The sequence below is a fragment of the Lissotriton helveticus genome, chromosome 4_1 (assembly GCF_964261635.1).
Source record: "Lissotriton helveticus chromosome 4_1, aLisHel1.1, whole genome shotgun sequence".
Lineage (NCBI taxonomy): Eukaryota > Metazoa > Chordata > Amphibia > Caudata > Salamandridae > Lissotriton > Lissotriton helveticus.
The window spans coordinates 859,110,243-859,125,425 of record NC_136063.1 but is presented as its reverse complement, the minus strand read 5'-3'; positions in this window follow the sequence as shown (position 1 = coordinate 859,125,425).

The following is a 15,183-nucleotide window of genomic DNA, read 5'->3' as shown; positions in this document are numbered from 1 at the left end:
CGAAGTCTCCTGTGTTGGAAAAATTCCTGCGGAGACGCAGGAACTGTCCAACCAGGAGGATATCCTTTAATGACTTTGGATGGAAGCTTTCAAACAGAAGGAGGCTGTTCCTATCGGTGGGTTTATGGAACACTTGAGTATGTAAACATCCCTCACTGGAAAAAATCGCCAGATCCAAAAAGGGCAAACTCTCCATTGTGATGATCGATGTGAAGTGCAAGAGGGGGTTCTGCTTATTCAGGCAGTTCAAGAAGTCTCTAATGGACTGGGCATCCCCTTGATATCCCCCGAAACATACTGAATAACCTTAAAGATAACATGAGGGCCATCATAGGGCATGGATTGTCGTCTCTTTTGAGCTGGAGTACGGAACCACTGGAAGGCTCATGCATAGGCAGTGCCCTGGTAGCATTACCCACTAATGAGTCTCACCCCTCTTACTACATGGCTGCACCTAAATAGACCATTCCTTCCTGAGATGTGTCACTAGGGGCTCAGCATCAGGCATTCAAAGGTTAAAGATACACGGAACCCGGTCTTACATAATTGTCCACATATATGGGGTGATTTGTCCGGCACCATAACGAAATGCAGGGCTGTAGTCATGGAGATTCATCCTTGAACAGAACCTAGTTTAGACCATAAACATGAGCAAATGACAATGGAATCATTGTTACTACATTACTGGCCTAACATTTCTCCGATAATGGGGTTTTATGTATAATTGAATATGTACAGCTTGTCGCATAGCCCAGGATTCTTTACAAATATCTGCCAGTGTGATTGTTCTACTCGCAACCCTTATTAAATATTAAATACTCCAACATGGAGGATGGGGTTAGCAGACTAGACTTTAGTCAGCCTAGAGCACAATGCCTGCTGCGTACGTCAAAGATGTGATGACGCGTACAGACGGAGACGGGTAGTTTATCGTCCCTCGCAGCGTAGCTCAGAGCAGCTATACTGCACTTGGAGACGACTTGTCAGAGACAGCTCACTTTGATGAAGTAATTGAGGGGGGATGGGGCATGCATACAGAAATATGGAATTGTCAGACTCGGTCCCCCTCTACCAAAGGGGTAGTTGATTCCACACTATATCCCACTTCCATTGGAATCCTCCTACGTGCAGATGGGATACACTTGCGATCGCTGCACCATGGCACATGGCTGAAACCTAGAGGCACACCACATGTGCACATGCGGTATGAGAAGTTGTAAACGTATTGATTATGTATCACTGAAACCAACAATTTCTCTCTTTTTTTACCTCCACTATCACAGCATGTGACTACAGGGAGCTGTCCTCGCACACCGACAGTTCAAGAATTGTTTTTACTGAAACTCGGTAAGATATGCCTAACGCTAGCAGATTCCTTGGTAGTCCTTTCCCAATTAGATTTCAATGAGGATACCTTATTAGCCCTTACAGTACATCAAGAGGCTCTGTTTGTCAAGCCTGGATCCTATCTGGTAAAACCTAGAGCGCAAACCAATAGGGGCCCAGGGCATAAAGCAGCTAAATGGTATGATGGGGCTTGCAGGAAGGCTTACAGGGCTCTGTCCAGCGCAATCAGGGCTGGCTCTGTCCAGGAGGTAAGAACAAGGAGGTCAGAATATAAGACTATCCAACAACCGGCAAAAAAGGCCCATGATGAGAACCGATGGAAGGATCTGCTAGTAGCATGCAACGGTAAAAACTGGTGTAGTTTCTGGCACTTAATTAAGTGGGGAGGTGACAACGCGGGCCCGGTCCCTGATAATAATGTTTTACCAGAAGGTTGGGTCACATATTTTGAGTCCCAATTCTCCTCAGATCAGTTTAAGTGTAGTGCCTCGGAGGAGATATTATCATTTAACCCACTAGAAATAGAATGTGCACTTGATGGGGTGGCTGCAGGTAGAGCTCCGGGGCCGGATGGCATTCCGGCAGACATATTTAAATCTGACAGGGAGTATTGGCTGAAATACATCTTCATCCTTGCCAATGGTTTGGCTAGAGGTGCTCCCATCCCAGAATCATGGCATGGGGCAGAGATCATCCCCATATACAAAAAAGGGGACCGAGCCTCCCCATCCAGCTACCGGGCCCATCAGTCTTATTGATACTATGCAAAAGTTGGTGGCTAGATTAGTGCTGGGCAGGGTAAACAGTAAGATTGTTGATAACTAGATACTGTCCACCTATCAAGCAGGATTTCGCTCCCATGTCAGCACTATAGACCAAGTCTTTAGATTTATGATGTTATATTGGAACACAGTGATCTTAGCCGGGGGCACCCTTTTTGCAGCATTTATAGATCTTAAGTCTGCATTTGACTTAGTCCACCATAATGAACTCTGGGACACTCTTAATGAAGTGGGGATGCCCGCAGAGATCCTTTCATTCATCATTAAATTGCACGACTCTACTAATACCCGAGTAAGTTTGGGACAGCAAGGGGAGACAACAGAAAGATTTTTGGTTAACAAGGTTTGTGCGGCATGGGTGCGTCCTAGCCCCTACCCTCTTTTCCCTGTTTATCAATAATGTGGTATCTTATTACTCTGATTATCCCATGGACGCTCCGACTCTTGCTGGTTCGAGGGTACCGCTAATGATGTTTGTGGACGATACTTTAATATTGTCAAAAACTCAAGTTGGTCTGCAAAGAGCCCTCGACTGATTTATTTTGTTCTGCGATGACCATGAACTTATAGTTAATATTGCCAAGACTAAATTTATGGTATTGCACAAAAGTAAATCAGTGAAAGCAAGAGTAGTAATGAATAATGTCCCCCTCAAACAAACTGATTCTTTTACCTATCTTGGGGTCACCTTGGGCAAGAGAATGAATTGGAAGCCACAGATGGATCTGTTGGTGGTAAAGCACAACCAACCAGCGGGGGCTCTCCTGAAAGAACACCAACTATCCCTAACCAAACCAGTGGTTCCGGCCATGGATATTTATTGAGGAAAGGTTAGAGCCTCAATAATCTATGGAGCAGAAATCTGTGGGTTCGAAAACGTATCATTTTTAGTCCAAGCTCAGAACAAGTTCCTGGGGGCATTTACTGGTCTCCCGATATCGACACCTTTAAGGCCGTTATTGATGGACCTTGGGTGTATTTCATTTGAAGAAGAAGCGGGTTTTAGACCTCTTGCCTATTGGGGACGGCTTTGGACCACCCCGGAGTTGGCAGATTATGCGCAGGCACTTAAGAAAATTAGAGAGGCTGATAACTCCTGTAAGATCACATGGTTACACAAGATTAAGGTGGCTCACTCAAGTATGACCCACTAATGGCAGGACCCAGCAGGGAACTTGTTTCCCTCAAAAGCGGAATATAAAGCCTTATACAGGGAGATGATCTGGCAGAAATCCTTTTCCCAGGTGAACGGAGATTCCTTAACAGGCCTCTTTCTGTGCCATAACATTGAGCATAGTATGGAAGCATACTGGGACTTCATAACCAGTTCTGGAGACCAGTTCTACCACCAATTTAGAGTGGGAAGCCTCTCTATTAAAACATTTACTAAAAACTGGGGGTCTGTCCAAGACTCACTTTGTCACTCCTGTCTATGTTGGGAAGAGACTCTGTTAATTTTCTTTTCGTCTGCCCTGCATACAAGGCGCCTCGCAAAAAATGGCTCAAACCAGTTTGCGCCAAAATGGGAACAAGATCATCCCAAATGGCTCTGCGTATTATAAAATCTGATACCAACGAAGTCGTAGTGGTGGCTATGACAAAATTCTGGACCTGGACTTGGGCCATAAGAAGGATCAGGATGCAGGGTACCATGTAACCAAGTAATTATGCATTTATGCAATCACCTTAAACTGTATTTTCCATCTTGTAGCAGGGGTGCTGAGTTTGGTGTTCCTGTACTTTCTGATATAAATAGGTTAATATGTCTCTATTTCCTGTGAATTCTGAGTTGCATTTAATTGTGGATCTATCTTTTGGTCTTGATCCTATTTACCCTTGATGATAGACATTTTTGTATGTATTGTGATAAGATTTGAAAATGTCTTCCACTGATTTTATACTTGATACTTTATATGTTTTATCAGCCAATTTGTTTTTTATATGTCTTTTTGTATATGTGTCTTTTATGATTGTTTATAATCAAATAAAGACTGATTGATTGATATGCCGAGTGCATGATCGTGTCGCCAGATGGAGCCATAATGACCCTGTGTTTTAATTCACTTTAAGAGCGTTATTTAAGCGCCATATTGAGCAATGATGACGTTGTGTTTTAATACACTTTGAGAGCATTATTTGAGCGTTCCTATGGGACGATTGGCCCTTCACACTGGGAGGTCTGATTCTTACATTTTAGGACCCATCAGGTCGCACTGTTGATCTAGAGGGATAAAACCACTTCTCTTCACTTGTATTTGTACTTTTTTTATGATATTTATCATGGAGGACACCTAATTTAATATGTTGATGTATGTAACTTTCTCATTTACTTGCAGGACTCTCACTGGGAGTAATTTACTCTACCACTAGACCTGAGCATTTACTCAGATTTGTGACCATGCTCTACTCCACAATTAAGGAGGTAGGGATAGAGTCTTAGGGATCTATGGGCCAGATGTAGGTAGGCTATTACCGGTCGGTAACGTCCGAATTCGGCCGTTACCGACCAGTAATAGACTTTTCCTATGTAGGAGGCTTTTTTACCGATTCGGTAAATAACGAATCAGTATTTACCGATTCGGTATTTACCAAATCATCATTTACCGATTCGGTATTTACCGAATCGGTAAATGAGATGTAGGAAGCACTGTAAACAGTGCTTCTGGGCTTTAAGGATTCGTTATTTACCACCAACTATTAGTTGGTGGTAAATAACAAATTCCTATGTAAATGCAAATATGTGCATTGACACCTGTGCCATGTGACAGATATACATGCCCTTAGGGCATGTATGTGTGCCACATGTGCACACAATCACTATTCAGGGGTGCAGCAGGGTGTCAAAATGACACTCTGCCACCCTTGACTTTTTCCCAATTTTACCGAATCGGTATTTACCGATTCGGTAATTGACATTTATTCCTATGGGCCTCGAGGCCCATAGGAATGAATGGCAAATACCGACTTCGGTAATTACCGATTCGGTAAATACTGAATCTTAACGATTCGGTATTTTTTACCGATTGATTACCTACATAGCATTTACCGATTCGAAAATACCGAATCGGTAAAATTCTGTATTTTCGAATCGGTAAATTAAATTACCTACATCTAACCCTATGTCTCTTAGTCCTGATGAAAACCGGGGAGATTGCATTGGCCAGCTGAAACATGTAGAAAGTTTGCAGATTGGAGTGGTAGGTGATTCCTTATATCCCACCATACCATCATCCGTTGGTCCTTCAATGACCTTTTAATCATACCAGAGAGTCCATTATTAAAGGGTTTGTTTGGAGATCCCAGGGTCAGTTTTAATTATAATTCTGCACTTTTCCCCTGATCCCGCACTGTTTGTTTATTTATTGTATTGTCTCCCCCCCCCAATTGCTCCATCTCCTGCATTGGCATGCGCGGAGGCGTATTAGCAGCCCTATGATGAAGCATGCCACAGATTTCTGAGGGTGAGGGCAGTATTAAAAACGTGGGTGTTTTTTCTTACCCTCTATTTCGAAGCTACATAACTTGCACAGCCCCACTTCTAGCACGTACATGTGTTCATGTTCATGTGTAACCAGCCAAGTGTCTCTTACCCTTGCTGCGTCACAGTGACCTTTTCTTAAAAGGCAGACTCTGGTGGTAAACATGTACAGTCCATTTACCAAGAGTTTACCATGGGTGAATTACCAATGGTGGGGTTCACACACAGTAAAAAAGTCACATAGCAGGTGGCCAAAAAGCAAAACGTCTGTCCAGATTTGATGGTCAGAACCCATCACTTTATAATTTTAGGTTAAGATTATAATGAAGACAATACTGATTTTAAATATTGTCAAAGCTCCAATTGTGCATAAAGGAAATACCCTACTGTTACACCTACATTTGACAAAATAGATACATAAACTAAGTATGTAGCACTTAGATATGCTTTTGTGATCATTTTTGTAGCATGCAACTGAGATAGATGCTGGTTATATAATGTATTTCATATATGGAGTGTATAATGTTCATTTAGTCTCTGCAAGTGTAACACAGTTGCCAAGGGGGTAGAATGACTATTGTGATGTATTTGAGGAACTCAAACACATCACCTTTTCATGAGATGTTCACTTTGAAACATATCTTAGTATGGGAGATGGCATTTTATGCACAAAAATGCATGCACTTGTAGAAGGTGAGAACATAACTGTGCCTGCATCATTGCTTGGTCATATTCAATGTGTTGTAAGACAAATGTAGGACGATTTGGTGAAGAGCGAGGGAACCATGATTGGAAGGAGTAATTATATAACCATTGCTTGAGATTCTGTTTAATTTCTTATTTTTGGGGGATTTATTTTTTCATGAACTTCATTTTAACATATTTTTTTAACCACTACTAATACTTAACCATTCCCAGCTACACTTCCTTCCTCAATTTGTGACCTGTATTTGAGTTGATTAAAAAAAATATATATATATATACATATATATATATATATATTTTGTGTTACTTCTAAAAGTCACTCGTGCCACAAATTTAAAAAAAATTTGAGTAAGAAACAGCCAGGAATGCTTAGATGTAGATGTGATTAGATGCAAATGAATGATTGTTGTATGGAGTGCGTAAGGGGAAAGTTTGTGAATTTACAAAACATACAATTTGTGTTACATTAGTTGTGAAAGGGGTTGACATCATAGGACCCGTACCCTCCAGCTCTGCCCCCGCCACCCTCAACCTGAACCAACATGCAGAACCCCACATCTTTAATTTAATAACCAAGAGATTGGAGTGGGGTAAAAAAGGCCATGTTTAATTCTCCACATTTGAATAAACATGACAAGCATACACAATGCATATTGATATTCATAAATCATTTTTCAACACCTGTACTTTTTCTGTTCCCCCCCAGCCCTAAGGGAGGAGCCCCATCTGGTTCGCATCTCGCGCTGGGGTATCCTACGCCAGGTGCCGTGCACCTGCCCCTTGGAGTGGTAGGCCCGCCGTTCCTTGTCCGTCCTTACCAGGGCCCACCTCTCTACCACCCGGCTGCCCTGGGACGCCCGGGAGGCTCGAAATCTGTCGCCCTAGCCTCCCCAGCCGGTGGTGACTTCCTCCCCGCGGAGAGCTCCCCATATCCCCCCTCAGAGCTGGCCTATGGAGTCCGCCAGGCGGCCTCCCCTGACTCACTGTTTATTGCTCGCAGGTCTGTACACCGCAACAACATTCCCCTACACCACTAAAATCAGGGACGGGTGGGTGGGAGTTAAAAGAAGACTAGGCCTGGAGTCCACGAGTCAGCAGCGGGTCCACACAGTCCAGCAGGGGCGAAGGGAAAAGAGACCCCGGTCAAGGGATCTTGACCTTACATAGGCCCGGGGTCTCCGCCCCCCGCCCAAACCGGATGTGCGTCACCTGCGACCCGGAAGGGATCCAACCATGCGAGAGGGGGAGGCGGCCGACTGTCATTGGCCGCCCGGCCGCCCCCCTCCTGCTACCACTGGGGGCGGGGGCCGGAGGGGACGTGCCCTAAGGGCGCGCCTCGTGAAGCGCGTCGCTTGGCATAGGACCCGTACCCTCCAGCTCTGCCCCCGCCACCCTCAACCTGAACCAACATGCAGAACCCCACATCTTTAATTTAATAACCAAGAGATTGGAGTGGGGTAAAAAAGGCCATGTTTAATTCTCCACATTTGAATAAACATGACAAGCATACACAATGCATATTGATATTCATAAATCATTTTTCAACACCTGTACTTTTTCTGTTCCCCCCCAGCCCTAAGGGAGGAGCCCCATCTGGTTCGCATCTCGCGCTGGGGTATCCTACGCCAGGTGCCGTGCACCTGCCCCTTGGAGTGGTAGGCCCGCCGTTCCTTGTCCGTCCTTACCAGGGCCCACCTCTCTACCACCCGGCTGCCCTGGGACGCCCGGGAGGCTCGAAATCTGTCGCCCTAGCCTCCCCAGCCGGTGGTGACTTCCTCCCCGCGGAGAGCTCCCCATATCCCCCCTCAGAGCTGGCCTATGGAGTCCGCCAGGCGGCCTCCCCTGACTCACTGTTTATTGCTCGCAGGTCTGTACACCGCCACAAGGGTGGCCAAGGCCCTCAGGTCTGACACCCTCCCCACCTGCGTTCGCAATAAATGCCCAAAGTTCACTTATGAATGTGTCCGTGCCCAAGTCCGACAGGTGTACCCCATCCTGGTGGTACATTGCTTCTCCTGAGATCAACCGGTGCTGAATGTAGCGCAAGCGGCCCTTGGCTGAGCACAACCTCGCAAGTTCACCATTCAGCTTTCGTACTGAAACATTCAAAGACCTGACGCGGACTCCTGGTCCCCATGTCCTGCGTGAGAGCATGCCCGACCACACAATTGTGGCTGCCGGGAACACGTGTCCCAGCCAGGCGAATTCGGCCAGGAGGGCCTCCTTGACTGCCAAGCGTCCCCTGTCCACCATGTCGTTGCCCCCTACATGTATCACAATCCAAGTTGGGGGCTTGTTCCCCCTCTGTGCTCTGAGTTCATCCACCGTCCGCCTTAAGTGTCGGATCCGCATCCCCCCGATGCCATGCCACACGAATTCGACCTCGCCCAAGCTTGCCGGCTTCACCACCCGTCGTTGTTGCACACGTACTGCCGCCCGGCGCACGAACGAGTGCCCCAAGACCCAGACCACCGACTCGGGCATACTAATCAGAAGGAGAAAGAGGACACCGTTAGACATCAACGAACAAGGGATGACTAAGGCTGGTCATAACAATTCCGGCCTCACGTATCTTTTGTAGCATCCCGATGCCCAGCGCCCAACACCCTTGACAGCGCTGGGGGGAAGGCCCGCCCCTGCCGCTAAGGTAGCGGCGCCTATCCTGAAGGAATGAGAGGAGAACCCCGCAGATCCCAGACCCAGTACCCCCAGGGCAAGCCTGAAAACCGCTTTAAATTGGAACTGTGACAAACAGTGGCCATTCTCATGTATGAACAGGGCCGAGCCCCCACCCTCGGGACGCAGAGGTAGATAAGCCAGCATCCGGGCTACCGGGCATGCTGCCACCCCTGGGGCGGGCCGGAGATGTATGGGAGCACCCTTCCCCCCTTGGTCCGTTTTCGAACGCCTGAGAAGCACTATTAACCCCCCCGGGGAAAGGGTCAGGTCCCGGAACTGTAAGCCCCCCCCATGGTCAGATCTAGAGGACCCTACCAATTCGCTCAGGCGGAAAGCCCCATAGAAGGCTAAGCAGAAGGCTGCTCCCAGTAAGACCTCCTCGAACGGAGAATCGCACACAGCAGGTAAGACCCTTAATATCTCCGACAAGGTAGGGAGATCCAGTGGCCTACGACAGTCCCGCCTTGGACCCTCCAGTCTGGCCCACCCGGTCAATGCTTTTCTGATGAGGAAGGAAGACCCAGGGTCCCGTACCCCTGCTACCTTGGCAAAGAAGGCGATGGCCGACAAACGTGCCCTTGCGTAGGCCACCGCCTTCCCCTGATCCCTTAGCTTTTGAAGGAAACCATGTACTGCTTCTGTAGAAAAAACATTTGGAAAGCCTGACTGTTTGGCGAAACCCAAATATACATTAAATTGCTGTTGGTACGACTGTTTTGTGCGATCACTCAGGGAGGCACCTACCAGCCCCGCTAAAGCGGGGCTCCAATTGTCCACAGTGACGTAGGGAATGTCGTCATTTGCTCCTCTGCCTGTGGGTGGAACCTCCGGAAATCCTGCAACTTGGAACGAGACAAAGCATCAGCTGCATGGTTATCAATACCTGGTATATGTGCCGCCTTGAAGGTTAAGTTTAATTTTAAACACGCCAGGACCAACAATTTCAACAAGCGTAGCACATGGGGGCAGGTAGCTCCTTGCCTATTGATGACTTCTACTACGGCCATGTTGTCTGACCAGAAGGTCACCGCCCTATCCCTGAAGTGATCAGCCCAGATAGTCACCGCCACCCAAATGGGGAAGAGCTCCAGGAAGGCAATGTTCCTTGTCAGGCCGCTTTTGTGCCAGGCGGGAGGCCAGACCGCCCCGCACCAAGCGGCACCCAAGATGGCGCCAAAGCCAATGCTACCTGCCGAGTCTGTGAAAAGGCCCAGCTCCGCGCTGGTCACCGGAGGGGCGGGCCACACCACCCGGCCATTGAAATCCGCCAGGAAACCCCGCCAAACCCTCAGGTCCTCCTTTACACTAGCCCGTAACCGCACCCTGTGGTGCTTCTGGGTAAGACCCACCATGGCGCGGGCGATGGACCTGGAGAAGGGGCGTCCCATTGGGATGATACGAAGTGCAAAATTCAACTGCCCTACCAGGACCTGGAGCTGATGTAGTGACACCTTTGGGCCCGCTAAAGCTGCTTCAATCGCCCGGGAAAATGACACCACCTTGTCCCGGGGTAGCCTGCACTCCCCAGCTACAGTATCAATTTCAATCCCCAAGAAGGACATACAAGTCTCAGGGCCCACCGTCTTGCTGGGAGCCAAGGGGACCCCGAATTCCTGGAACATGTTCACTAATTCCTCTAGCGCCTGCGCGCACTTACTAGACCCAGCTGGGCCCATCACCATGAAATCATCCAAGTAGTGCACCACATCTGTGCACCCTGACCTGTAAGAAAAAAAAAACCCACTGCCGCATGGAGCTGAAGGTCTCGAAATATTTACAAGATACCGCGCATCCCATAGGCATGCATTTGTCATAGTAAAACTGATGTTGAACCTGAAAGCCTAGCAAGTGGTAATCGTCCGGGTGCACCGGCAGCAGGCGGAAGGCCGATTCTATGTCCGTTTTAGCCAACAAGGCACCTCGCCCTAACTCCCTGATCTTCTGAATGGCGGAATCAAATGAGGAGTATGTCACTGTACACAGTGCCGGGTCAATAGAGTCGTTCACTGAGGAGCCCCTAGGCGCTGACAAGTTGTGGATCATCCTGAACTGCCCAGGCTCCTTTTTTGGCACTACTCCCAGAGGCGAACACACATAATTTTCAAGGGGGGGGGGAGGGGAAAGGTCCAGCTACCCGGCCCAGCGCCCGCTCTTTCTCTACCTTAGTAATCACTACTGACGGGAGAGTCCTGGCTGACAACAGATTGTTGCACCGGCTAACAGGGGGGACATCTACCGCAGGAATCCGGAAACCAGCTGAAAACCCCTGAAACAGAACCAAGGCCGCCCCCCTATCGGGGTACCGGTCGAGCCAATAAGTCAAACGTACAATGTCTACGGGGGAAGGCAGCTTAGGCCTGAGGGGGTTTAACATCCCTTGTCGCTGCCCCGCCTCCCCGCTCTCTCGCTTTTTTGTTGCACTTGAACTCAGGATGGGAGGGATGGCCGCAGAAGGAGCAGGCATGTTTAAACTTGCATTGTCCGGGGGGGTAGGTGCACGCTTTACTATTAAAGGTCCAACAAACTCCTCTTTTCTCCCCTGGGCCCCCCTGGGATGTCCGAAAGGGCTGCCTGGCAGGCTGCTCCCTGCAGCTAGTACTTTCCAACCAGGCATTCACCTCCACCTGGTCCCATCCAATACTTGGGTTTTGCTCCTTGGCCCAGCGGAAATCCCTGTCGTAGTTCAACCAAACCAAGTTACCTTGAGTAGCGTGCACTTTAACAATCTTATTCATATAAAATACCAGTGGGATAGCTAACTCCTGTCTCTTTTCCAACAAAACTGAAACGAAAACATGGAACCCATAAAGCCAGTTGGTCAGTGTCTCTTCCACCCGGGGCCTCCTCTCTTTAAAGGACCCCTCCTTGCCTTCCCTCTCCCTGAGGTCAATATCCCTCCTATTTGGTCTGATCAGGGAGAAGATATCAATGTAGGCGCCCTTCCAGATTTTTTCCCGCATTTCTGGGGAAACATGAGTGGCCAGCATTCCCGATTGGGACAGTACGTTCCCTTGTATTCCTCCCAGGGATCCCCCAACCTCGCTGGCCCCCCCAACCCCGTTAACTAGCTTACCTCCTACCGATCCAGCCGTCTGATTGGCTGCCTGTGGTAAGGGTCCACTCGCTCCACTTGGAGTCGCCTTGCGCAATTCTGCTACCTGCGCCAGCTGCTTCTGAATGGTCTGCAGCGCCCCCTGATCTATTGCCTGTTGCGGGGCCCATGGCGCTGTCGCCCCTGCACTCGCTGGATCTGCGCCTTTACTAGCGGACGACAATTGCCCTACCAGGGAAGCCACTGATGCTAGAAGACTTTCAACGGGGTCTTGGATTCCTGCCCCTGCGGCCATAGGCTGCGGCGGGGGCGGAACCGGCGCGCTCCCACCCGGGGCTAGTGTCTGCAGTGTTGCCCTTATTTCAGTTAACAGCGCCCCCACCGGATCTGGGGGGACAATGGACTGTGGTGCCCCTGTTACTGATGTGGGGACCACGACTACTTCAGGGCTCAAAGGGGTGGGGCAGAGGACGGGACCTGCTGATCCCTCGTCCTGCTCCTCCACCACTCGGGTCTTTCCTCGCTTCCTGGCCTTCTCTGCCCCGGTACTTTTAGGTGCTCCCCCCTTTTTCCGCAGCGGGGGGAATGCCGCTCTCGGCGCTACCCCTTCCCTGCGTGGCCTCTCAACCACAGGCTCAGGCTGGTCGTCCTCGCTTCCTGACCCGCTATCCGGGGTGTCTTTGTTCAGTTTGCGCAACAACAATTTCATAATCTGGGCCAGCTCCGGATCGGTGCCCTTCCTTTTATGCCCTCCTTTCTTGGGGGCCATTTCGCTTTATTAACCTGGCCGCGTCGTCTGTGCAGTCGCTCCCTGACTCTCACCCTTCCTAATTTCTGCCGCTGAGCGACCTGCGCGCTTGGAGCCCCAACGCCTGCGCTCCCTGTGCCCCCCGGATTGCCGTCCACACCGCCCGGCAGGAGCCCGCACCCGTGTGGAACCCCACGTGCAGCCGCAACCCCGAGAGCGGAGCTGTAAATCCAAGTTAGCGACCCTCCACACACCCCCCCGCCCGTGAACCACGGCTGCCCGCGAGGTCCCCAGAGGCACCCGACTCCTTACCTGGCCACGTGCACGGCACCCTTCTCTCTCTGCTCCGCGCCCGACGCCGGATCCAACGACCGCTGCGCTCCTTCGATAGCCGAAGTCCTCCGACCAAGATCCTCTCTCGTTGCCGCTCTCCCTCGACAATCCAACGGGAGACGCGGGCTAAAAAGTTAAAAGAAGACTAGGCCTGGAGTCCACGAGTCAGCAGCGGGTCCACACAGTCCAGCAGGGGCGAAGGGAAAAGAGACCCCGGTCAAGGGATCTTGACCTTACATAGGCCCGGGGTCTCCGCCCCCCGCCCAAACCGGATGTGCGTCACCTGCGACCCGGAAGGGATCCAACCATGCGAGAGGGGGAGGCGGCCGACTGTCATTGGCCGCCCGGCCGCCCCCCTCCTGCTACCACTGGGGGCGGGGGCCGGAGGGGACGTGCCCTAAGGGCGCGCCTCGTGAAGCGCGTCGCTTGGCAATGTCTTTGGTGATGGCACCACTTTCATTAACTCCACATAAAATGGCAATGAATATTGGCATAACCTTCCTAATCATTTAATGACCAAGCAGCATGTGCGGTCCCTGCTCTAGAAATATCTATTTTGCCTCTTGCTTTAGGCGTTTGACTTATGGTTCTGCATAATCCTCGTAACTGTCAGAGATCAGAACAGTTGATGGAATTATGCCATATGTGGGGGTTCTCTTGTATCCTTGTCAGATGCCCGTGTTATAACTCTATTTAGGCCTACAGAATTTTATTTCATTTAAGCATAAGATTATTCACACTCCCCACTCTTGAAAATATTTTCCCACTCATGAACTATGTCACATGGGGTTCGAGGGTGTAATGGTCGGACTGACTCCGACAGAGAAGCATGTCACACATTCAAGAGGGGGGGTAACCAAAACCAGGACTGGTTATATCCTCGTTGATGTTGAACTTTGGTCTTGTGTAAAAGATATGGCTGTATTAACACTGGAAGACAGCAACCATAATGGTCTGGCGCTCACAGTGTCGGGAAAAGCTTTACTGTACGGTAAACTTGGGCCTAGGAGTGCTCCGGTCATCACCAGTAATAATAACAAAAGAGTCAAATGACCAATGATATTGACCGATCCAACTGCTCTTCCGAAAATATACTCTGAGGTGGAGCTGACCCTTGATAATCTAAGCACTAGTGCCACCAGTATAGATGACATCATGGCTAAATTCCTTTCACTGACCGCCGTAATTAGACCAATATTTCATAAACAGTGTAATGGTCATTCTCTAAAACAGAAGTCAGCTCCTTGGTTTAACAAGGCCTGTGATAAAGCCAAGGCTGAACTTACTGTGGCGCTAAAAACAAAACTCCACATTGACATAAAAATCACAGGAAGTTATATGAACTAGCCCAAGCAGAGGCAAAAAGGGAATGGGAGGCAGATAATTGGGCAATGCTTGTCAATCAATCAATCAATCAGGAGTTTGTTAAAGCGCGACTACTCACCTGTAAGGGTCTCAAGGCGCTAGGGGTGGGGGGGGGGGTTGGGGGGTGCAGGTTCCATTCCATCAAGGAGGGGGTCTGTCGAAGAGCCAGGTTTTGAGGTTTCTTGCGAAGATGGGGAGCGATGTTGTCTGTCTGAGGTGGAGCGGAAGGGCGTTCCATGCTTTGGCCGCGAGGAAGGAGAAGGAGCGGCCTCCCGATCTGGTCTTTCTGGTGCGGGGGACCACAGCGTAGGAAAGCTGGGCTGATCGTAGGGTCCTTTGGGGTGCGTGGAATTTGAGTCGGCTGTTCAGGTATGCTGGTCCGGTGCCGTGGAGGGCCTTGTGTGCGTGGGTGAGCATCTTAAAGGTGATTCTCGCCTCGACGGGGAGCCAGTGGAGTGTGCGCAGGTGCTGGGAGATGTGGCAGTGTTTTGGCAGGTTGAGGACCAGTCGTGCGGCGGCGTTCTGGATGTTCTGTAGCTTGCGGATGAGGTTTTTGTTTATTCCGGCGTAGAGTGCGTTGCCGTAGTCGAGTCTGCTGGTGACCAGGGCGTGAGTGACTGTCTTTCGGTGTTCGAGGGGGATCCATTTGAAGGTCTTACGAAGGAGGCGGAGGGTGTGGAAGCAGGAAGATGAG